The sequence below is a fragment of the Ochlerotatus camptorhynchus genome, unplaced genomic scaffold, assembly GCF_037179485.1.
Source record: "Ochlerotatus camptorhynchus isolate MF236.1 unplaced genomic scaffold, CSIRO-AGI_Acam_v1.1 ptg000129l, whole genome shotgun sequence".
NCBI classification, from domain to species: Eukaryota; Metazoa; Arthropoda; class Insecta; order Diptera; family Culicidae; genus Ochlerotatus; species Ochlerotatus camptorhynchus.
The window spans coordinates 1,321,980-1,348,274 of record NW_027040619.1 but is presented as its reverse complement, the minus strand read 5'-3'; the positions used below and the strand labels follow the sequence as shown (position 1 = coordinate 1,348,274).

The window sequence follows — 26,295 nt, the reverse complement described above, 5'->3', positions numbered from 1 at the left end:
TCCTCCCATTATGAGTAGTTTGCTGCTATCAAGTAGCGATACTGGCTCCTTTCCTTTTGCGTAGTTTGCCAATGACAACACCATGAAAGTTAGCGGCGCCGGTGGTGTAGTGGTAAGCGTGATCACCTCTTACCCCAGCAGGCCTGGGTCCAATCTTAGTCAGCGCCACCGGCATGTTCTAAGGCATAACATCTCTGTGCACGCCTTCCTTCAGGAAGTAAGGCCGTTGGTTCCCGGTTGAGTTGATGGGTCGATAGGTAGTAGACTGATGCAAAATTTGCAATTTTCGCTCCACAGTGCTCAAACGGTTCCAAATTGGGATCTGATTAGCCTCCCAAAATTTGAACTCATTAGTTGTTCAAAGTTGTCAAAGTTGTAGCTGAGAAAAGCTCAGGTATCATTTTAGGTTTCTCCATAGTAATTTCCATATAAACTTCAAATGGTTTGTGCCAAGTCAGTTTCTTATAAAATGAGTTTAAACTTTCGGAGGCTAATCAGAACCCGATTTTAAACCGTTTGAACATTGTGGAGCGAACATTTCAAATTTTGCATCAGTCTAATAGGTAGGGTCCAAGTGTAGGAGCCACCAAGTTCATTTAAGAAAAGAGTTAGAGTAGAATTTTTAAAGAACTACAAAAATAGTTTTCACCTATAAGTCAAGGCTATTTTTCTCATTGATGGCGCTGTTCCATTGATAGTAAGTTAGAAATTTGGAAAAGTGGATGGAACGCTTTGGATGCATATTATGGTCAAAATAAGTCAAAAGAAATCATTCATTATCGTTCAGTTTTTCCTAGGAATTTTTGATAAATAGTATTTTCTTGCAGAAAATGTTAAAAGGGAGGGAATTATTATGAATTTTTATGCAGAATATGCTAAATGGGAGGGACTTCAAATGTTAATCCTCCCTCCCCCACCAAATGTTACAGAGTGTCAACAAAACACATGGCATGTTGAGACATTGAGATCGTGAGAGTGAATTTTCTCTTTCAAATTTGAATGTTTTGGCTCTCTGGGGATTGGTAGTAAAGCGGTTAAACGTTTTTTTATTTAATTCTAGCTTATTTAACAAAAAATTCCAGGAAAAACTGAACGACAAAGTCCATAAACGATTTCTTTAGGTTGTCGTCAACTTTTTTTTTTTGGAAAGCTATGTGAAATTCACATGGATTTCATGCATTACATATGCGATATATTTTTTGAGTGTATCCCCTGTTTCCAAGTTTGGTTACAATATTGAACTCTGGGGAGCATTTTATGTGGTCGTTGGGAGCGTGTGGTTCTGAATATGGCGATGAGTGTGCAAAATGTTACGCAATTCCATCCTCCCTATTCGCACGCGCCCGAGGATCGGAGGCGAATGCCACTTCGACTTGTTTCGTCTACTTACTACTCTCTGACGGCTGTGCTGGGGAAGCAGTTTTCCAATAGTTTCTTGTTGAAAATCAACATTCGGAAGCATTGTTATCGATGCGTAGCCATATTTCTGATCGATTGGTGATAACATTATTGAAATTGGACCAGGGGCAGCTGAGTGATTAACGTTTAAAATATTTCTTAATTTGTTACATGTTCCATTTTCGGTTTTCACAAAGTGTACCCCCATATAGAAATCAAAGACGTAGTCCTACGTCAAAAACATGGGCCTTGAATTGAGCTATCAATTTAACGGGGTTGCCAAATATGCCATTAACGACAACGAAACAAAGTCAATTCAATGACTGGCACACTCGGCACTACCGGCACACTGAGAAAAAAAGTTGATGCATAATATGTGTGTAGAGTGACCACCACTTTCCACAACCATAGAAATCAGTAATTCCATAGAAACGCTGAATTGCTTCATTTAAGAGTTATTAATTGATTGGCTCCAGTGTGCGGCGCTGCTATTGCCCATTACAAAGTTTGAGATTACCAGGTGAAAGCTAACCCCAAGCATCATCTGGTACTAGATTATACGAGTAAAATGGTAATACTAGGTATGTCTGTACAAGGTGTAATGCTGAAATAATGCCACATAAATATATGCTTGTTGGTTACTTGAAACATGCAGTCTTAGTTGTCCGAGTAGCAGTCTGCTGCAATTAAGATTATCAAACATGAACCCGGATATTTTCCAGCTTATTGCTCGTTTCCAAGGTAATCGAAAGTTACACGGAAGTAAAATATTACCTGCTTCCGGCAGGATCCATCAATGAAATTTATTTGCCTAATTGAATTAAAGTGCATACCAAAATTGACCGGTTCAAGAAATAAACAAGTAATCAAGAAAAATGAAAAGTTCTTCGCACAAAAGCTCCTGGCAGCAGACATCCTGTCTGATATCGAACCATAATTCCTTGCTTTTTTGTTCTTCCTTTCTGCAAGTTATAGTTCGACTATGTTTTTCCACTTCAGAGTCAGCCAAATAACAGAGCGGACCCGTTTCCGTTGGAGACAAACGAAACGTAAAGTTATTTCATCGCTGCATCCGTCCGTCGTCGTCGTCGTACTCTCTTCCAGGACTAGAAACAAGCGCAAACGAAGTAGGTACCTAGGTGGCCGTAGAGTGGAAAATCGGTTCAGCCAGCGGTCATTTGCCTCCCGCCGGCGGCCCGGGCTACTGTATTTCCTAAAGAGACTAGAATATATTAACAAAGAAACGCCATCTGAAAACTGTGAAAACAAATCATTTAGCAACCTTGGTAGCCGATGCGCGCAGCGCTGTCATTGTTTAAAACTTCGCTTGACTATTGTTTGTTTGCGGTGATTCGATTTAGAGTTTCAATATATAAAAAGCTTGATGAAGCAGATAGCAATACTTCTCCAATGACACCCAATAACAGTAACACATTGGTTTGACAGGTCTCGTGCTCGATTCGAATTCCAATCATGGCGTCTCTTGTATATTCTACCATAGTCTCTTTAGTATTTCCCTTTCATTACAACTGTACGGACGGACACGGTCGGCGTTATCAACTTAGTGACCCTTTTCCCGAATGCTTTTTGTTGCTCCTGACGTTGGTGCTTTTCATTTGTTAAAGCATATGGAATTATGCTAATGTGTGTGCGGAGGGTTTCCTTTCCCGGACCGCAAAAGCAATAAGCAATAGGTCGGTATGTAATGGAGCCTAATTCAATTCTGTTTTTTGCAGATGACACCGGTACCCGTTTAGCGTCCATTTATTTCGTATTTTCTCAAGGGATACTGAAGGTTAAATGTTAACAGGATAATCTACTCATTGTTTGCGATCTAGGACTCGAATCCAATTTCCAAATCAAAGCATAACGTAAATAACATATTCACGTTCAAATTGGATACCGTTTGCAGTGCCCTACACAGGAATGGAGGAATGTCATTACTTTCATCCAATTTGTAAATTATTCATATTTCACTTTGCTAGAGTGCAGTTCCGTTATGGCTCTCTTTATTTTTTCCATCTACAAACAAAAAAACGCGCAACCCCTTTCGATCTAGTTTTCCTCCTCTATTGTCTCCATAAATGATGCAACGCAATGTGCCATTTGCATACTTGAAGGAGTTCGTAACAGCCATCGCAAAGACAGTTGCATTTCAGTTTTTGCCTTTGTTTACATCAATAGTTTCTCGTCGAGATGCGATAAGAGAAAAAAAATCAAACTAAAACTTTTTTGAACTGCTCTTTTCTGTCAAATATTATTTATCCCACATCCAAGTAGTCTAAGTTGATTATTCGCTGGTGTAAGGCACCGAAGACCGATATAACTAAGGTGAAGGAAATTTTATACTTTTATCGAACTTGATCGGGATTGTTCGATACTTTCGTATGAAGACGATGATGTTCGTTAAATAAATTATTTCAGAGGAAAACGGTCGGAAAATGGGAGGATAAGGAAAGAATATAAATGGGATAATTGACTCGCCCTGGCCGCTCTTCTTTTGCACTTTTCTTCTTTGATAATTTGCGCCGCTTGCTTCGGTTTGTTCACGACACGCTTGATTTTCTGTTCGATACGACACGACAAGGGAGAGGAAAATATTGAACCGATATCGTCACTTTCCTTTATTAAACGGCGGTCTCTGTTCCGCAATCTAGTGCCAATCACCGACGGACATCGATTGCCATTCATTGACGGCAATCGAATGTGCAGGAAGGCAGCTTCCACACCTGCGTAGGATATCGCACCCATTCATCAACACACATGGGCCGGGACCAACGGCTTTACTTCCCTTCCGAAGGAAGACGTGACCAGAAATTTTTATGCCTCAGAAAAATCCCACCGACCTCGGCTGCGATCGAACCCAGACCCATTGGGGTGAGAAAGCAGTCACGCTTACCACTATACCACCGGCGCCGGCTCGATATCGTCACATACACGAGCGAAAATTGAATTTTTGCTAACAATTGAAGTAATGGCCATTAAGGTTAGTTTAGTTTTCTTTATTATCGAAACATCCAGCTGGGCGGCTATTAAGTGTACTGCTTAGATCTCAAGTGATACTCTCATTTTGTGAAGTAGTCACATTACACAAGCTTTTTCAATTCAGGCTAATGAATCCATGCATGTAGTACATATGTATGACGTTAGACATCAAGATACTCTACGCCACGTAATATCGGCTGTAGTGTGAGCGCGACCTGGGTGCCTGCTATACCCAGAAATCGACTTAATTATAGTCGCTATATAAATAGTCAGGCGGATAGAATTTTGGGAACCAATTCTAGCTGCCAGAAAGCGGAATCAATCAAGCAGCACTGAATTTTCCAGTAGAAGTTGTGATCATGCCATAATTTCATTCGCATTCGCCTTAAGCTAGTTGCACAAATTCGTAGGTGGTACAAGTTACCATAAGACCGAAATTGGGGGTTGATCTGGACCTCTTAAACGGAGGTGTTACCAAAGAGGTAACTCTAAGACCAGAAGGTCCCGAAGAAACGTGCTCAACATTTTGGCTCGGTTCTGGTACTATCTTCGGTTCCAAGCTAATCGATGCACCCCTCGAAATATAGGAAAATCCACGAGCCCCTCATTTTATCTGTCAAACTTTCATAGCGAATCAAAACAAACATATTGTAGTACTAGAATTTCGAATAGAATGGGGTACGTTAATCGATTTGCTTGGAAACAATAGGCTAGTCAAGTAGTGAGCCAATTTTAAATCGTTAGTTTCGTATTGATTGTTGGTGTTACCATCTCCAAAAATCGATAACTGACCTGGTCACATCCTTGCAACTGCTGGGAATGGGAATGGATTGTTAGTTGAATACTTAGGGTTGATGCATGTATTATGTCACGCTCTAAGGGGAGAGGGGGGGGGGGCTACTCATTTGTGACAAACAATGCATTAGGTATAGGAAAAACGAGACCATAGGGGGGAGTGGGTAAATTTTTCCTCGATTTAGCGTGACATAATTAATGCATGGGCCCTTAAGAGAGATGCAGAGAACTCGTAAGTCTAACAAAAGTTTGGGGGCTTGTCAGTGGTAAAGCCACATGATACGTTTTGGTAAACGTTGCTGGCGGAATACGATGGCAATAAATCATTTATAATCAGATATATCTCTCTAAATGCCGCGTCTGAAATACCACACGTCACTCACGTGAAATTGTTGAAAACTTTTCCGGGCGCCAAAAATCCATCAGCCAATTGTAGCAGAGACGATGTTAAATAAGAGACGCGCGAAGATTGAAACCAAAAGTTCCATCGAACCGTCAAACGCGGTTCCATTCGAGCTTTGTGCATAAACAGGATCGCTTCACGACTAAATGCATGGGGAGTATTAAGATTTAGGTTGAAATTTATTTGTTGAGATTTATATAATTATGAATAAGTTTGCGTATGAAAAGTATAAATCAAGAATCAAGTCAGGCCTATTATAATCTTTTACAACATCATAAATTTCATTCTCTGTTCCCTCCTTCAAATCCGCAACTATAGACTGTTCCAGAAAGTATAAGCACACTTTAAAAATAACAAAAAAGTCACGTTTTTTTAATTTTTAATAATTTTATTTGGCAAATCATATTTGTATTTGTATTTCAAATGATATTTTACTCTCGTTTAATCAACATATTTAATCTTAGCCAAGACTCCTAACTTTTCCTCGAACATGACCCATTAGCTTCTGCACAGTGGTACCATAGAGGTCTAAGACTAGTAGGTCCCGAAGAAACGAGCTCTACTTTTTGGCTCAGCTCTGGTACTATCTTCGGTCCCAAGCTAATCGATTCACCCCTCGAAACATAGGAAAATCCAATAACCCCTCATTTTATCTGTCAAACTTTCATAGCGAATCAAAACAAACATTGTGTAGTACTAGAATTTTGACTAGAATGGGGTACGTTAATCGATTTGCTTGGGACCAATAGGGTAGTCAAGTAGTGAGCCAATTTCAAATCGATAGTTTCATATTGATTGTTGGTGGTACTTCCCACCATTTTGACCACTTTTCGCCAATCTTTTTTGAATTTTTATTAATAAGTTATAAGTTAATAAGTTTTATTAATTTTCGAAGCTTTGCTTTGGTTAAAGCCCAAAAAAATCTCATTTGGCCGTGCCTCCTGGCAGTTCGGCGGATTCATGTCTTTCGGCAAGAAACATACATTTTGACTTTTGTACCATTCTAAAGTGTTTTTTGCGTAATGGCATGGCGCCAAATCAGGCCAAAATACTACTTGACCTTCGTGCTGCCTGATCATCGGCAACAATCGCTTCTGGAGACATTCCTTAACGTATTTCTGAGTGTTCATCGTCTCCGTTGTGATGTACGGACTAGATGTTTTACCACACTTGCATATTGCCTGCCAAACCATAATCTTCTTACCGAATTTTTCGGTAAAAATTGCCTTCTCCGTTTTGGGGATGTCCTTGCCTTCGCTTAAAGTATAGAATTGTGGTCCGGGAAGCGTTTTGTAATCTAGTTTCACGTACGTTTCGTCGTCCATTATTATACACCCAGAATTTCGACACAATAACGAATCGTAGAGTTTGCGGGTCCGGTTCATGGACGCGGCCTGTTTTGGGTTTTTTCTGCTTCCGGTATGTTTTTAGCCCAAGTCTTTCTTTGGCACGCATGACGTTACTCGACGAGGTCCCTAGTTTTTTCGCAACATCCCGAACGGAAGTCGCTGGTTTTCGTTTGTAGGCATCCCTGATCTTTTTATCGATATCCGGACTTACAGGACCGGATTTCCGGCCACTCTTCGGCGCATCTTCAAACCTACACTGTTCTCTATATTTTTTAATCACAGTTCGTACCGCTCCGACGCTTACACCCTCTTCCTTGGCCAATTTTCTCAAGGAGAGTCCGCTCACAGTGCACCATTTGTGCACGATACTTTTTCGTTGTTCCGGAGTAAGACCACACATTTTGGCAGGAAACACAAAACTAAGCACTTTTTTGATGCTATGTCATTCAGAAATTAGCAAACAAAAGGACGCAGCCAAAACATGTTGAAATATTTCATTATATTCAAAGTGACCGTTAAAATAAGGAGTGTTTATACTTTCTGGAACAGTCTATACTTTGAAAACAGGAACTGCACCCGGAGCTGCTAATAGTTTTCCGCTATTAATCTAAATCGTATTTGAGATGTAGCTGAAATATAATAAATTAGTTTAAAATCGAATTTCATCTAAACGACAATGCAACTATCAATATGGTAGATTAATTACGCTAGGAAACCAACAGAATTGAACCCACTTTTCTCTGACGACGCTGTCTTTGGGAACCCATAAGAAACTGACATTTTGTAACATTTTATTCGGTGTATTTTCACAGAAGCCTGCCGTGGATTTCAATGGATTTTAAGCGAATTTTAATTAGTACCGAAACGGTCAAAAAAGTATTCGTTTGACCGTGATGCTGAAGCAGACCACAGTCACTCAAATTAAAAGTCACAACACAAAATTGTGGATTTGCCAAACCTTGCAGATAGAATAACATAGTTGGCCGTGCAACCAGCTTTACTTTTATCCTCTCCGCGCGTCTCTTATGATATAAGACTTCTTATAATCCGGAACCACTGAGATCCTGAAGAGAACACAAAGGCGGTGGCTCCGACCACGGCGTGATATTGTGGCGGCTGGCTGGCGGGGGCGCCACTGGACAGGGCTTGACAAAAGTATTAGCCAAGACAATGGCGGTGGCGACGGAGGCTGATGTGTATGTGTAATGACTGGTCGCCTAGGGCCAGAAGCGGGCCGGATCCCCGGCAGCGTAGGTGCTCGTTAGCGTGACCGACGCGATAGATGTCGCTTGGCAAAGCAGGCACGGAAGGTCATCCAACAAAGCTTTTCACAAGACCGTTCGCGGGAAGGCGAGACCACGACGTCGAGGTGGGCAAAAACTGCTGACTTGCACTCTTCTTCCGTAAACTCCACCAACAAAATTCACTCCGTGATCTCCTTTCTGTAGCTGGATCCCGACTGCCTTCGCTCCGTCGTCGTTCTCTGCTCTCATCATGCGCTCACTGGATCTACCCTGATAGAGTTTCCGCCCCAACTTCATTCAGTTTCATTGGATTCCATCCACTCACCACTAGCACTCACTGATTAGTTCGGCAACTCTTCTGATCCCAGCCGCCCGCCTATTCAAACTTGCCGTTGCAAATCGGAATAAATCAATTCCCTAATATAAACATTCTTACTCTTCCGTGTCATTTAAATTTTAAGTCAGCAATGTTACCCGCCGGTAACAATGAAATATCGTCTCTGAATTGTAGTACAAAATGAGCACAGAAAGTTTCAACGGTGGAGATGCTCTAATACGCGCGACGTTTGGTACGCTCGAAATTTATTGAAATCTAAATAGTATGAAAGTTACGCTAAATCGCAACTCTCCGTACCGAATGTTGATTAGGGCGAACTCGCACAAACGCAGTCTAACCAAAGAAGAACTAACTGCCTAGTTGATCACATACGTTGTAGAAATCCTGCTTACCGACCGGGACTTTCGTTAGTCAAAGCTCTTCACCAAATCTCACGGACACGTTCCCACCATAGTCCAATAAGTCCAACGCGCTGTCCTCATATTCGGTGGTATTATCTACACAGCGCCACTAATCTGATAAAGCTTGCGGTGTTTCAATGCGTTTAGTACATTGTACTTGAGCAGCTTCTGAATCCGACCTCGATCGGATGATTCATCGACAGTGCTCTAAGAACCAGTGGGATATCGATTGCTAGGTGGTAACGTCCGAAGCTCGAAGGTTGAACGCCTCATGACGATAGGCGATCGGATTGACCTCCGAATCGAATTCTTTTATCTTGATGAAGACCACGTTCGGAATGCGATATCTGGGGATGAGAAGTGAAGCAGGTTCTTAAACACAAGATTTTCTCAGAAACCAGAGATTACATCCAATGATCTTTGGAAAGCAATCAACCATTGTAAACCGATGGGGGTGATGCAGGAAAGATTTTGTTTTGCTATGTTTAGCTGCGCGCACGCTGCATCGATATATTGAAGATTGATGACGATTCTGGAGATTTCCTGCAAATAGATGCGAGAAATGAAAGAAGATTTTTTGTAGATTGATTCACTGGTGTGAGATTTCTCGAGCATCTAGAATGTCGATTTAGATGTTACGCCCTCCTCAATGTAAACACACCCATTTTTTATCGCTTAAAACCAGCAATATTTTATTGCCAAGCTGAAAGTCCAGCAAAGCGTTTTTGCTGGACAACCAGCAAATTGATCCAGTGCCAATTTGACAGCACTTAACTGTTAAATTAACAATGTTTACTGTTTGCCCTGCAAAACTGAAAGTGAATCATTTTGCTGGAAGGACAGCAATTTTAGATTATTTCTATAAATTTAATATGTTTTAATAGTTTAAAAAAAAACATATTTTATAACATATGCACTATTTCATGTTAAAGGCTGACTAAAAGTAAATTGGTACGCACGTGGCTAGCACGCCTCTACTGTGTTACCTAACTTATAACGAATATACGTTGTATACGAGTACCCCGAATACAACGTATAGTTCGTCTAATTTTACATTGCAAATGCTATGCAAAATTAGACGAGTCGTACGTTGTATTCGGGGTACTCGTATATAACGTATATTCGTTATAAGTCAGGTAACACAGTAGTGTTGGGAATCGAAAATCTTTAACAGTGGTTTGTTTACACTTCTATAGAAAATGAAGTATTGAAATTACGTTGTTAGCGGAATGAAAAATACAAAACAAAATACAAATACAAAATGCATGTAATTACCTAACTCTGAGCATTTTCTTAAGTTTGAGATGATTATATTTATGACATCCGGACGCTATGTGATTTCATTACAAAAAAGCATGGACAACCGATCAAATTCAGTAAGCTTTTAAGGCTCCCCCTATCGAGGCCCCAATCAATGCTATGAAATAAATATAATTAAATTTATGGTTTCACCAATAAAATAAAAGTACACCCCAATGCCTTATTATTCGTCACAGAAAAATGAACCCAAAAACAAGTATCTTCGCGAGTTTTTATTTAACCGTAGTTTAGCAAAATAAAAAAGAAATCAACAGGCCCCCTCCAGATAAATTTTCTAGCTACGCCAATGGTGAAAAGTGCTAATGAAAAAAGTTTCTGGATTTGGCCTTTCGCACCACTGTGCGTTGACTAGATTTCTTTAAGAGGAATGCTTCATATGCTAAGGGCATATAAAAGGAATTGACTTTCAATGGATTCTATGCGCTTCTCGTGTATGACAATATACGGATTCCATACTAGGGTACAATCTTCCAGAATTGGTCTTACGTTTGTAATCTATATACAGTCAGGAATCCTTATTGCCAGATTCCTTATTGTCGGTATGCCTTATTGCCGAGCTATCCACGAATAAGGATACCCACAGCCTATGGGATTTTCACTAACAGGGGCTCTGGTGGATTATCTCATTTGTTTCTATATATAGAGCTTTACTGTTTTCGACAAAGTTGTTGCACCGGGATAGACCAACAAGCCTGTGTCATTGGATTCAGGTTTCAGAGAACTACGCCGCTAGAGGCGCTTCACTTTTATGTAACATAAGACGGGCGCTATAATATATGGATCATAGGTCCAACATAGAATATTTCGTGATCCTGGCCATATAGAAAGTTACTGTCTTCAGCAAAGTTGTTCTGGTGATCATGTCCTTCTGTATGGTGTTCATATTTGTTCAGAACTCACTCACTACGCAGCGCTAGTGTGCATGTGAACTTCCTATATAAACTGTATCTCGAGAACCTGGCCATATAGAACGTTGCTGTCTTGAGTAAAATTAGTCAGATGACCAAGTCCTTTCGAATGGTGGTCATAATATTTAAGAACTCTGTCACTACGCGGCGCAAGTGTGCACATGAACATCCTTAATATGTTATGTCTGGAAAGCTTGTCCATATAAGTTGTGGCTGTGCAATGTGAAGACACGAAACGGAATAGGGATGATGTGTAGAGAGGCTGGAAATCTATGCCAGACGCAATTTTGGAATCCAAGATGGCGGCCGTCGGTTCAAAAATAAACTGTCAAATACCTTACAATACAAAAATTAATTTCTGTCTGTCTGTCTGACCCTTATGGACTCGGAAACTACTAAACCGATCGGCGTGAAAATTTGTATGCAGGGGTTTTTTGGGCAGGGAAAGGTTCTTATGATGGTTCGAGACCCCTTCCCTTTATGTAAAGGGGGGCTCCCATACAAATTAAACAGAAATTTGGAAGCTGCCTTCCTGCACATTCGATTGACGTCAATGGCAATGGAAGTCCGTCGGTGATTGGCACTAGATTGCGGAACAGAGACCGACGTTAAATAAATAAAGGAAATGATAAAAAGTTTTCTGCTAAATACTATTGCGTTACATTTGTTTTTACGTTGAGTTGGAGTAGACTTTTACTACAAGTGTAAAATAAGTTGATTTCATTCCGGAATTCTTCTGCATCGCTATCTACAGGCCTTGCTTAGATGGATGGTTTCCGTTTTGAGCAAAGTTGTTCAGATGCTCGAGACTTATTCACTCACAAGACAGCGCTGGTGTGACATTCATTCTGAATTGTTTGCCCTAACCTATCAAATGTACTGGATATAAGTTTACCGTCTTCGGTAAAGTTGTTCAGATGGACAAGACCTATCGTAAGGTCATAAGTTTAGTTCAGAATTCACACATCAGACAGCGCTAGTATGACATTCATTTTTAATTGTTTGCCATCTGTCTACACACTTAAAAAAACACCGACTTCGGTTATTTTTCAACAACTGCACGTTCGGTAAAACGATGTCCCTGATTTTTAAGCTGTTTCACTAAATTTTGATTTAAAAACTTAGTTTAAAGCCTTATTTAGCCTTTTTTAAATAATCGAGTCTTGCCATTGCGGTGAAGTTTTCCCTATGTTGATGCTTTAGATCCAATGAATTAAAATGCCTGAATTTTACCGAACAGTTCAGCTGTTGAAAGTTCGGTAAAAATTACCGAAGTCGGTGATCATTTCTAAGTGTGTAGATAGAAGGTTCCCGTCTTTGGCAAAGTTTTTCAGATGATCAAGAGCTATTTTATGGTAAGGAGCTTAGCTCAAAACGAACTCATCAGGCGGTGCTAATGTGCCATTAAATATTGATTGTCTGCTCTTAACATATGTACTAGATAGAAGGTTTCCGTCTGATTTTGCTACGTTTCCCAGAATGTCACTTCCCCCGAACGCCATTTCGCCGATTTGCTCTATATACAATTTCCACACTTCCATACTCTAACAGAACTATCAACATCAACTCTATACTTTCATCCACTCATCTATCGTATAAAAATTACCATTTCAGTCTGTTCTTTGAAATTAGCATCTTCAACTATGTAAATCGTTAACTTCACGCAGAAGTATGTAATACATACAAAATAGTTGAAGACCACCCCTAATGTTTATTCGTGAAATTAACATCACTTGCGTAGAAAATCAATTTGGTAAGGTATTTTTGACCAGCATACACCTCCCGGTCGTATGAAACAGGTCCAAATCCGCTCGTAAACTTTATTGTCATTGAAAACAATAGCGGGCACCAATCTTCCAGCAGGGCAAATGAAACGCTTAGTTAATATGTTTGCCACATGCTACAAAGCTGTAATATTTATATAATTAAAATACACATCAAAATACAATATATTACAGTACTTACAACTTGGTTGTTTTCTCGCTATTCCTATGCCAACAGAGCGATTTGCTCTTCCAATGCGCCCGTGCCGTCGCCTGCTTTCACTGATCCATTATGACTGTGATCATTGACAGCACGGGCGTGATAGAGAAAACCCCGAAGAACGACAAACCAACACACAACAATATTACACATTTCTTCAAGGGGTTCGCCGAGCGGTTGCAAACGTAACAATAGACTTCTCTTACGTTTGTGAAATGCACAAGTCAAGCATAACTTTTCAAAAGGACGTATGTAACATTGGATAGGAAATTAGAAACATTGGATAGCAATGTCTATGTGAGATTATTAAATGCTATTTAAAAGTTAATGCTATTTTTTTAAATATGTTTGTGCTATTAGTTGGATACAGGGATAGCGTTTAAGAGAATTGTGAAAAATGTCGAGTTTTGCAAACACGAACAAGACTTTTGATAAAACAAAATCATACACCTTTAACTTGTGTACTACTCACATACACCCTGATTGATTCGTCGGTATCACACCTTGATTGTTACATACACCCTGCATGATTCTTCTATTTGACAGAAGGGTTTTCACATACGTCAAATCAGATACACCGGTTTTTGTTTTGCAGTGAAGATACATCGGCAGCTCGAAAATCATTGAGGAATTGTCGGTTGGTTGGTTTATTTACATAACTACCCAGAGTTGTGAAATAATATCGATGTTAAAAGCGGAGATGAGAGGGTCACCGCATTATCTGCTGTCAGATGTTATACGTTTTGTATTTTTTGTATTAAGAAAGCGCTGGTCAGATTGGTATGTGAAGTTCAATATTAAAGTCAAGATTAAAGTGCAATTTTATTAGAATACTTTGGAAATAATAAACATGTTGCTCCCGCAAATACAAAAACAAACATACAAACTTGACGCATTTTCTGATTGATAGTGGTTGCTTTGTTTTTTCACATACGACGCATCACTGTGAGCGTATCTGCAGTTTTTGTGTTATCATCAAATTTCAACAGTTAAGTCATGTTGACAATAGAAGGGTGTATCAACACCATTTTAAAAAACAATGAAAGAAGGTCACATAGGGCGTTCATTAAATATATTTTCCATAATGCATTACAATTTCAAACCTTGTTTTTCATTAACTCGTAGGAAAAGCATGTATTTTATATTCGGTTAGATGCAAAATATCGATTTGTTTATTTTTGAGACTTACGTCCTTTTGAAAAGTTATGCTTGATTTAACGCATTTCTCACGTTATAAAACACTTGAAGATTACACGTAATATTGCCTTTGTCAGGACTGCTTAGATTTCTGTAATAATCGTGCACTGCCCTTTTTCGAATTTCGCGCTGTCAAAGTGACAGATCTGTAACGTTCCGTTCGACTGAGGAATTTGTTTGTGTAAAAACGATTTTTGGTAAACCTGTGTAATATAAATGCGTGTGCTTTCGTAATATTTATTTGATATTTATTCCCAATTTTTGTAGTGAAGTCCGGCATGACCAATATCATAGCAGAAGTGAAGAATCGGCGAGCTTCGACTAACACAGTCTTTCATGTGTTGCATGGCTATTCCTTTTTAGGTCTTAGCAGAACTCAACTCGCCAAAATTTACAAGAAAAACAAAACTAACGATTTCTAACTGGATAAAGCGATACGAGGATGATAGATACATCAACTGAACAGCATATGCTGGAACAGCACAAAAATTTGATGCCGAAAAATGTCGTTGGCTAGTTCAGTTGTATCATGATAAACCGACTACCTTGCTGGATGGAGAAGCAAGTCTTTTTCTGAAACACTTCCATACAACCATCTCCGTGTCATCGATTTGTAGAATCCTTCATCACGAGAGAATGGCGTGGAAAGCTATTGAACGCAGAGCTATGCAGATAAAGGAGGATGATGTTCTCAGATATTATCATGAAATGTCAGCTTTCGAGTGGGACTACCACAATCTTCTCTTCCTAGTCGAAGTCAGCTTTGACAATAAAGCTATGCTGCGAACGAAAGGATTTGGTGCTCGAGAGAAACGACTCCTTTTCAAAGGTGAGTTCGTCAGAAAACCTCGGAAGGTATGGTGGAAGTATGCCACACAGAAGGAACGTTCACGAGATCGAAATTTTTTGACTGCTGTAAGCGATTTGCACTCACCAGTGGACACGTACAACATTATCCAGGATTCCATTCCATGTGGATCCTAGTACTATTTCAGGATGCTGGGTATTCATCTGATTTTTCTACCTGCTTACTGTCATCACATGAACCCGATCGAAGTGCTGTTCGGATTGTGCAAAAAGCGCCTCCAGCGAGAGTACGATGAAAACGGCAAAACAAAACTGAAGTTCACGGTAGCAAAAATTATTAAACATTTTTCAAACTACATACAATAGGAACAATTTGTTCAAAAAATGTGGTTACCTCAAAGGTTGAAAATTTGATCCCACGTCAAACGACTGTTAATTAACTCGCTTCATGTTGTTTTATTTATGTTATTTTCGGATCTTGCACAACAAATTCAAATTCTTGGGCACATTTTCTTACCATTTAACTTTAGATGTGGTCAACGTCCTTGGCTTCCTTGACGCTAGATGCAATGAATGCCGAAGACTCGCTCTCACGTGCATCTAAGGCTGATTCAGCAGAACTGATGAACGATTCTCCAATTTGACTTCTCAAAACCAAGTTTTCGATGTGCCTTATCAACATAGCAAGTTTCAAAGCTCGTTGTTCAGCGGCGCCGCTGGTGTAGTGGTAAGCGTGATTACCTCTCACCCCAGTAGGCCTGGGTTCAATCTCAGTCGGCGCCGCCGGGATGTTCTGAGGCATAACATCTCTGATCACGCCTTCCTTCGGAAGAGAAGTACAGCCATTGGACCCCGGTTCATGAGTTGATGGGTCGATTGGTAGGGTCCAGGTGTGGAAGCTGCCTCCCTGGCGTCGGTGGTAGCATTGGTGCTCAGCACGGAAAACAAGATCGACGGAAAACAAATCAAGGGAAAAAAAAGCTTGTCCATAACGTTCCTAACCTCCGACTGATAGCCATCGTTTACGTTTTGAGCTACACGATATTCTCGTCTGATTCGTCACATTTGTTCATTTTCTCTCATTGAAAGTAGGTCCAAACAGCTAGCCGGTGGTGTTGATTCATTTTTCAGAGCTTCTTGCTGATGAGCTGGTGCAGTACTCCAAGCAATGTCATGACCGTTCCAAATATGACCATGCTTCTGACGCATTAGAGCTTTTTCCACTTTCTTCCACGCTGTCTTCGAGTTCACAATCAGGAAGTATCTGTGCAGCAAAAGTTCAACAGTACTCTTCGTTGTCCAGTATTGAAGAATATTTGTTGTCAATTTGTCCACCGTTATGGTTCTTCGGTTCTGCTTATCATAAAACAGTGCATAATGGACAAAGTCAGTTTCCTCAATCATTGCCTTTCGGTTCCCAGGTATAGGTGATATTGCCTCCATCGTCACACACTGTTATGACGCGTCGAACGAGGTGCTTTTTGGGATTGCTCCCAAAAACTGTGCCGGAACTCTTGGACACTGTTTGCACAAATCAACCAAGTGGCCTTTAAAATCACGCAGTGACACAATCAGACTCACCAAAAACAGGGACGATGCATCATCTTCATCAATGGAAGCATCGAGTTTTGCAGGATCATTCAATGATTTGGCATCGGTGGCAACAAACATTTGCTTCCGTTTCCAGTTCCATTGCACCATCATACTCTTCCGAAAGCTCATCAGAATCCATCAATCTTTCCTCTGGATATCTGGCTTCCTCCTCAAGTTCTACAGGATCAAAATCACCGGAGGGATCTTCCATGTTTGGATATTTATCTGCAAATTAAAAATTTAAATTAAAGGTTTCAAATTCTTCTTTGGAGTTTTCAAGATTTATGTTTCCTTACCGTTTAACTGGAGGAATGACATGCCTTTGAAATAACAACAGATTTCCAGAACAGTGCTTCTTATCAATTTTAAACTGTAAACAAAAACAAACCATATGTTGTTGGCTCTCGCTCTCGATTGAGCAGCTGACAGGTACTGCAAGGTTCACAAAAATGAAGGTGTTCAAAATGGCACTTTGTATAGAAATATCAGCTAACCTTTATCTTTAAGTATGTTGTACGGACTGCGAAATCGTGTGCGGGATTCGACTGTGACAACTGAAAATAATGAATTCTGGTTGAGTCTAAATGGGTGTAAATGGTGCAATATGTTTAATTTATCCATTTATCCATCCACATATTTATCTTAGGCTCTGAAGCATTTGGTAGATTATTTTAACTTTTGGTTAAAATTTGACAGATGGAAAGTTATCTCGGATCGTGGTTACTTCTGACAGACAAGAAGTTAAATTTTGACAACCTTGGCTAAGTTGTTCTCGAAAACCGGTCGATCGACAGCACAGGGATTTTCGAACATGGAAAATAACTTTCGAAATGTCACTTTTAACCACGAGTTAAATTTAACTCGGCAAATGGTTCACAGCCTTAAAAAACAATTAAACAAATTGACAGAGTGACAGTGAAAGGAATTGAAAGTCATAAAAGCAACGACGAGAAAATCCACAGCCAGCCTTTCGTTCTAAGCGTGCTTCTTTTTCACTTTCGTTTCGTGCTGATAGTCTAGCTAGGCGTTATAAAAATGATGCGTTAAACACGTTGTATGAAAGAAACAAAACTCGAGTTCATTTTAGAGCTTCGAAAATGTAGAGCCCTGAGTACAATTATACCGGAACCGGGAATCGAACCCATCCGCCTACTGCATGGTATTGCTTTACAGCTGCGCCTTTACCGACTGAGCTAAAGAGGGCCCCGCATTGGCAAGCTTTACTTATGAATTCGAGCTCTTGAAATCTTTAAAAAGTTCAATATTTGAATTTTAAGACCAGTGAGAAAATATTACTGTATACTTAGTTTTAGCGCAGGTGTCTAATAGGGTGTGAAATCTGCCGTATAGTTTGCCCCATACATTGTTTTACGAATCAACCAGAACTATAGATTAAATCAGCCAATTTGAACGATAATGTTCAGATGCTTACGGCTTGAATGAAAGTACCGAATTAATATTCCTGGAAGCAATCTCCACCTCAGCAGTGTATCAAGATAGGCTCGGCTTCCACAGAACTGGAATTTCCAACAAAGCACATAACATGTAACAGCTTTTTTTACGCCCCAATCGAAAAAAAAAACTTCCTACATAAAAATAAACCAACCTCATTGCATTCTTGGAATCTCACTCCGGATCACGCCCGTCGCTTCGGATTCCCCGTAAGGGAGCGTAATCCAATTCGGCTGTTGTTGTTGTCGTTAGAGCTTACCAGTTTATCAACAGCAATTTCACGACCATCCGCCTCACTGTACCGTGGCCTGTGAAGACGCACGAACATATCGAATTATAAATAACCCGGCGTCTCCCTTCCCTGATGTCGTTGCAATGGCGACGGACGCTAAAAGGGTTGTCAGTCACCGCGAGCACGAGCTGATGCTCCTAAATTGAGTGCTTGATAACGGTATAACGTCAAAAAGATGACACACAAAAAAAAATGAAACCCGATCCTCTTTTAGGTTGCTACCGAGGAACAAAGCAAGCCTTGACTGCTGGAGCAGCGCGAAGCGAACGAACACAAAGGTGGGGGCGCGGAGGCAAATCAGTTTATTCAAAATTTAATTGGATCCCTGCACTCTCTCGCTCCTCATTCATGCTTATCCGAGTGGTAGTTGCATTTTTGGATTTATGGTTCGCGTTAGATTACAAAAAGCGGAATGCGTAATCGATGCTAAATATTTATGTCGGTGAATCGGCAAGCCAGTAAATTGTTTCGCATCCCCGGCAGAGTGAGGTTAGCCACGCTGCTCGGTTTTGGGCGGTGAAAACACAATTAATGATCGTGTGTGTGTCCGTTGCTGTTGCTTTTCATATTTTTTTCATGTTCATCCAAATGCACTTGATGGATGTGTCACAAAGCAATTAAAACTTTCCAATTTCATTGGTAACTGCCAACACGTGGGATATTTAATATTCAACGAAAGACAATCAATTTACGATGGAACAGAAGGGATAATTGACAGCGAGACAGCGCGGAAGTTATGCCATTCGATATTGTGACGAGAGAATTGGAAAGTTTTCCGAAAGCAATTTGCTTGCAATCCACGTAGACACGAATTTTCAACAACAGTTATCATTCACTTGTTGGGGGTTTTGTCGAATGGGTTGCTCTTCAGTTGGGAGATCGCTGACATCCCAACTACAAAGTAGTCATTCCGTCGGAAAATTGAGTCAAATTGTGACATTACTTGGGAATAATCTAGTGAGCTGTTTGGCATGAACAAATACTGCAGAAAAATCATCCCAACGAGCGAATGGCATTCGGTAGATGGGATGAGGATGCGTACCAACCAGCGAATGATGACTGTCGAATGCCTTTTCGCTTTTTCTGCGACTGCACAGAAGAATATTAAGGCCGAACAGCTGGCCAAAATAGGAAAACTCAAAACTCTCGCTAGCTCTTCACATTATTGCACGCCACTGTGCGTTATGTGGCAGTAATTTTGAATTCATTTTTGTTGTTGCTAAGGCGCATCAGCTGTCAAAATATTGCTGTTAGTAGCATGGGAAGATACCATCAAATAAATTAGTAAGAATCATTCAAAGTTTTCTCAAATTTAGAAATAGTTATTAACCTGCGTTCGAATCGCTCTTCAAAAGGAAGTGATTTGGAATATTTCGAACTTGATGAGAACAGTATTTCTACCCAAGGGGTAAGTCACTCAGCACAGCTTGAGCACATCCATCGGCACACCTTCGGCACAATCTCGTAGGCATTGGATTGTTTAGACCCCATTAGTACCCTTAAACAAATAATGCTGCAACTCACACAAAACGAACTACAGAAGTCTATTCATCATCCTCTATAATCGATCTCCAACAATGTTTCCCAACGGTCCAACTCTTTCCGGCTACTGATAGACCGTTGCTTTCATACCACGAAAGGCTACACTAATAGAATTCCACACATTTTTATTGACGAATTTCTATGTAAAATTCCACATGATTTTCATGCGACCACACATGAAAATAATCCACTCAGAAGCACACATGAAATTTATGAGTCAAATGAATAGTATGTGTGGGTTTTATGTGTACACTTATTAAGTTTGTGTCCGACACATAACATTCATGTGTGGGACATATAAAAACAATCATTGAAATTTTATCAGTGTAGGTTTTTGGTCTGCTTTTGAGGTCATTATAAATCCCTAAAACACAGGACTTTTATTATCTATGAACACAAAAAATCAAAATTTCGCACTCCAGCCACTTCTCGCGTCATCCTCAATCCGATTTTAAACCAAAACATTCAAGGTGTCAGAAATACCGGGTTGCCAGGATGACTATTTTACAAACAATCGCAGCTTGCTCTATGACCGGCACAATCGACACACCTGCGGCACACTTGTAGCACACTGACAAAACAGATGACCCAAGATTGGTGTGCGGAGCGACCTACCCCTTGATTTCTACCACTTTTAGCGCTACGTAGTGAAAACATGTTGAACAACTGTCCACGAGCAAAAATTTTGTGATATCCTGAACAACTGAATGTTACCTGAAGTTTTATGAAGTTTCTTGAAGGTCTTGTAAAGTTCAGGAAATTTTCTTGAAATTAATGAAACTGTCGTGAAGATCACAAAAAATTCCAAAAGATCATAGAACTGAATTGAATTTCTCGGAACCAAACTTACGGATCTTTAATCTTCCTCAAAGTTCGGAACTTTTTTGTAGTTCTTGGAACTTTCCTTGAGTTTATGAAACTTCTCTGAACGCTTTGAATATTCATTAAGTTTCTTGGAACATCTTTGAAGTATTCTAAATTAATGTAAAGGGCTCGAAGCTTTCCTATTATTTTCTGGAGTGCCCTGAATTTACCAGAACTTCTATTGAGATTCAGGAAATTTATTTCAAATTTGCAGGTTCTAAAATTTGCTGAAGTTTACTAAACTTCTATGAAGCTCTCTGAGCTTTTCTGAAGTTCTCTGAACTTCCAAAGAAACTTTGAAATGATTAGGAAGCGAATGAGAAGAATAAGAAGCTTCGAAAACTGAATAACTTTTGAAAGGTATGACGAGCTATAGACAGGTTAAGCGAATTTCGAGGATCTTTAAAGTGTTCTACATACTTCAAAACTGTTAAACTAACTTTGAATAGGTTCAGAGAGCTTTGGAGAGTTAGTGAAAGTTCTGAGAGGTTTTTAGAGACAAATAGAACATAGATAAAGTTCTGAACTTTCCACTAGTTCTTGGAACTTTGCTGAAGTTTATGAAACTTCTCTGAACGTTTCGGATATTTACTAAAGTTCTTGGAACATCATTAAATTGTTGCGATAACTTTCTTTTCCGAGCTCTTTGAAGCAAATTGTCCTTTTTTTGTAGTGCGATAGCTCAAAGCTGCAATGTTTATTATTTAGTTAGTTTTAGGTTATTTTGGTTTCATCATATCTACTTACAATCTGTCTCGTACTTAGTATTAATTCACATTTTCAATAGCAAATCATTATGTTAAGCAAATACCTGTAATTAAATCTAATTGTTACTAACTAATTAAGAGAAAATATAAATTTTAATTCACTTTTTACTTCTGCTTCAAAACACTATACAATGACAAATCATTATTTCTTATCTCTCTGACGTTTCACCAAAACGATCCATTGTCTCCCAATTCATCTTCCACAACATCCAAATTGTACGAGGGGTCGTTAGATAGATCCACTCGTTGGAACATTCTCCCCCTCGTGTCGCTCGAACACTGCTTCGACGTCACCATCTCTGCTAGTCTCTGCTTCTACTTCAGCATCTCCATGAACTTCGAGAACAGCGAGTTTACAAACTGGTCTTCTCAAAACTCCACTAGATGTCTCCACAGCTGCGCTGCGCACTACTCCATCTTTGCCTGTATAGGTGCGAATCACGCGACCCCGTAGCCACCGGTTTCGGACCCCTTCGTCTGCTATCATTACTAGTGCTTTCTCGTTGATCGGTGTGAGGTCTTGGAACCATTTAGTTCGCCGAGAGATGATTGGTAAGTATTCGACGATCCAACGACACCAAAACTCGTCAAGCATGTGCTGCAGCAGCGCCCAGCTTCCCAATACAGCTTTCCTTTGGTCCACGGGAGCTTTGACCAGCTGTCGAACTCCACTCGAACTCAGCATAAGAAAGTGGTTCGGAGTCAACGACTCCTGCTCTTCGTTGTCTAGTGGCACGAACGTTAATGGCCGTGAGTTCACCATATGCTCTGCTTCGGCTAAGAGGGTTATGAAAGACTCGTCGTCCAGCTTCCGTGACGTTGGCAATGATCCCAGTGCAGTCTTCACGGACCGCACCATGCGCTCCCAGCACCCACCCATGTGGGGCGCAGAGGGTGGATTGAAATACCACTTAGTGTTGGCAACCGTAAAACAGCTACTCATCGTTACGTTGATTTCCCGCAGCTCTGTTGCCAGCTCCCTGCTAGCGCCGCAGAAGTTCGTTCCATTGTCCGTATACACCTCTTGTGGTGCTCCTCTTCGCGCGATGAATCGTCGAATGGCCTTCTTACACGCATCAGTTGTTAGGCTGAAGACCAGCTCCAGGTGTATTGCTCGAACGGTTAGACACGTGAAAATCGCCACCCAGCGCTTGACGGAGCTTCGCCTTACCTTCACGAAGTAGGGTCCAAAATAATCTATCCCTACAAATGTGAACGGCCGTAGAAATGGTGTAATCCGAACCCGAGGTAGTTGACCCATCTTTGGTGTTGCTAGTTTCGCTTTATACACGCGACACCACTGACATCGGAGTGCTGCAGACCGTACTTGTGTTCTCAGCTTTGCAATGTTGAAACGCTGACGTACCTCATTTACAATCGTCTCATTGTTAGCGTGGCGAAATTTGCGGTGAAACCAATCTAGCAATAGGTTTGTAATCCGATGTCCTCGCGGCAGAATGATAGGGTATCTGGTATAGTACGCTACAAAATCGGCAGCCGCGATGCGGCTATCTACGCGTAGAACTCCGTGCTCGTCGAGTAGAGGAGATAGCTTTGCTATACAACTGCTTCTATCCAACGCCTTCTGCAGTTCTTGCTTCAATTGTACGTTCCCTTTCAGAGTAGCTACCTCGTCTGGAAAGCATTCCGATTGCGCAAGTCTCCACAGGCTCCGCTCTGCTTTCTGCAATTCTTCACTGCTTAACTCTTCCGCCGCTCCGTGCTGTGTACTTCTGGCTCGTCGCGAACTGTTCTCTTGGAAGCGGTAAACGTATGCTACGCTCCGCAACAGCCGCTCGTATTTGGAAAATCGTTCCACCTCAATGATCGGAACTGTTAGGAAGTGACTGCAGATGTATGCTGATCGTAATTCTTCAGTTGTTACTTCCGGTACTTCGTATTCGCTGCTCGGCCACTCACTCTTCTTATCGTAGAGAAACGCAGGTCCACACATCCACCGACTGTCTGGCTTACAGTTCGGCCCTTTTTACACTTCGTAGCTTCATCGGCGACATTGATCCTTGTTCCCAGCCATCGCCATTCCTCGACCCTCGAATGATTGAGAAATTCGTTGACTCGGAAGGCAACATACGGCCGATACCGACGAGTGTGCGATCTGATCCACGAGATAACCGTACTGGAGTCACTCCAAAAGTATGTGCGCTTCACTTGGATGGAATGACCTTCTTTAATAGTTTTTCGAAGACGCACCCCGAGAACTGCTGCCTGTAATTCTATGCGTGGGATTGATAGTAATTGCAGAGGAGCAACTTTAGTTTTTGAAGCAACTAGAGCACACCGTATCCATCCCTGGTCCTGAACTCGGAAGTAAGCGACGGCGGAGTATGCTTGTGCACTGCCATCAACGAATATGTGCAGCTCTAGAGAATCATAACAGTTGGCATCGTACCCCGGAAAGTAGCAACGAGGAATTCTCACGTTGTCCAATTCTTTCAGCGCCTGTAACCAGAGTTTCCATGACTTGAAAATATCCTCCGGTATCTGCTGGTCTCAATCCACTTTGGCTCTCCAGACTTCTTGGATGAGGATCTTCCCCTGGACAATCAGCGATCCTACCAGTCCCAACGGATTGTAGATTTTCATAACGAAGCTTAGTATCATTCGCTTGGTTGGTGCGATCGTGCCTTCCACCAGTCCTTGAAGATCTCCTTGTAGGCTAAGTGAAAAGCAGAACACATCTTCGCCCGGCAGCCAAGATATCCCGAGTAGCCGCTCAAATCCACTCTGATTATTCATCGCGAGATTCTTGACTGTAGCTGGGTTAACCTCTCCTAAAGCCTCTAGCACCTTGGGCCTATTTGACACCCAGTTGCGAATGTGGAAACCTGCCTTCCGATGGACTTCCGCCACATCCAGAGCTAGCTCGATTGCTTCTTCCTCCGTGTTTACGCTGTCCAAGTAATCGTCAACGTAGTGTCTGTTCTTGATTGCTGCCGCCGCTCTTGGATGTTCCTTCTCGTTCTCCGCTGCATTTAGGTTCTTGACATACTGCGATTGGGCTGGAGAACAAGTCGCTCCGAAGATCGCAACGTCCGATACCATCGTAATCATAGACTGGGACGGTGAGTTGCGAAACACGAAGAGCAGCGCACTCCGATCCTCTCTCCGAATCCCGAGCTGCAGGAACATTTCTTGGATGTCACCAGAGAATGCCACCTCCCGTTCACGGAACTTGAACGTAACATACAGCTGTGGTGTCAACAAATCAGGACCTTTCAGCAACATCGTGTTCAGCGAAACTCCGTTTACCTTTGCCGCTGCGTCCCATATCACTCTTACCTTTCCCGGTTTGTTAGGGTTCAAAACCACTCCGAGAGGAAGGTACCAAGTGCGGTGTGGGTCGAACTCTGACATTTCTTCTTCCGTTACCGCGTGGATGTAGCCTTTCGCCTGATAATCCGCTATTTGGTGCCGAACGCTTTTGTAGAGTTGCGGATCCTTCTCAAGACGCTTTTCGAGACATTTCAGACGACGCTCGGCCATCGGTCTGCTATTCGGGAATTCGATGATGTCTTGTTTCCACAGTAGTCCAGTCTCGTACTTCCCATTCGATGTTCTCACGGTCGTTTTTTCGAGGATTCGACGAGCTCGCTGATCTTCCCTTCCTTCCAAATTCGGCGCCACAGAGACCCCTAGACTTTCCACAGAGAAGAATTCCCGTACGTAGTCATGCAGATCGAGTTCCGCTGGCTCCACGCATATGTGCATCTGCCGGTGTTGAAATTGATGAGCTCCCCCTCGTAGACCGCCGCAGACTACCCATCCGATACGAGTTTTCGCAACGACTGGCTCTTATTCTTCTCCTTCCCGCAGTTTCAACGTATTCATTAGATGAGTGTTGTTTAACCCAATCAGCACACCAGGAACGGCCCTTTGGAAACTCTTGACTGATAGGTTTCGGAAATGCTTGTACTGCTTCGCCATGCTTTCAAAGTCCAACGATTGCTCCGGTAGCCCTAAGTACTCGACGGTGTAGACCTCCGATACATCAAATCGCTTCTTACCGCCGGGTTCTGATATTCCCAGCTTTCCCAGTTGTTTAGTGGGAATCTTTTTGTTGATCCCGCTTGTCCACTGAATGCACAAGGATTGCATTTTTCCATCAGCTCCGAGTTCTTCCGCTATTGATTTTTCTACTAGGGTAACCGATGATCCATCGTCCAGAAACGCGTAGGTATCAATGGATCCATTCTCCCCGTATAACGTCACCGGAAGTATCTTGAACAACGTCGACGAAACGGGCTGACGATGGATGGTGACAGTAGCGTTGGTGGTAACCGTGGATTGTCCTGCAGCGGGCTCGTAATGTAGTAGCTGATGATGGCGCTTTTCGCAACCGTTGACGCCGCAAACCTCACCTTCACATGGCCAGCGAGTATGCGAAATGAGACATCTACGACACAGCTTGTTCACTTTCACCACTTTCCAACGTTCATCCAACGATAGCTTCTTGAATGATGAACAATTCGCTACAACGTGATCCATCGCCTTGCACATCGGGCAGCGTTTTTCACCTTCACTTTCCTTGCTTTTACCGTCCGTTGGCATCTCTCGACGGTCACTCTTTTGTTGATTACTGGACGATACCGTACTCCTCCGGTCACACGCAGCGTGCGTATTTACGAATGCCCTTTCCT

At 41.5% G+C, this 26,295-nt stretch overlaps 2 pseudogenes; one reads left to right on the top strand and one right to left on the bottom strand.

Moving 5' to 3' along the window:
* LOC135700140 (integrator complex subunit 6 homolog) overlaps window positions 1-26,295 on the top strand; it is a 337,494-nt pseudogene that overhangs the window by 202,406 nt on the left and 108,793 nt on the right.
* Window positions 15,578-16,991, bottom strand: LOC135700127 (uncharacterized; annotated as a pseudogene).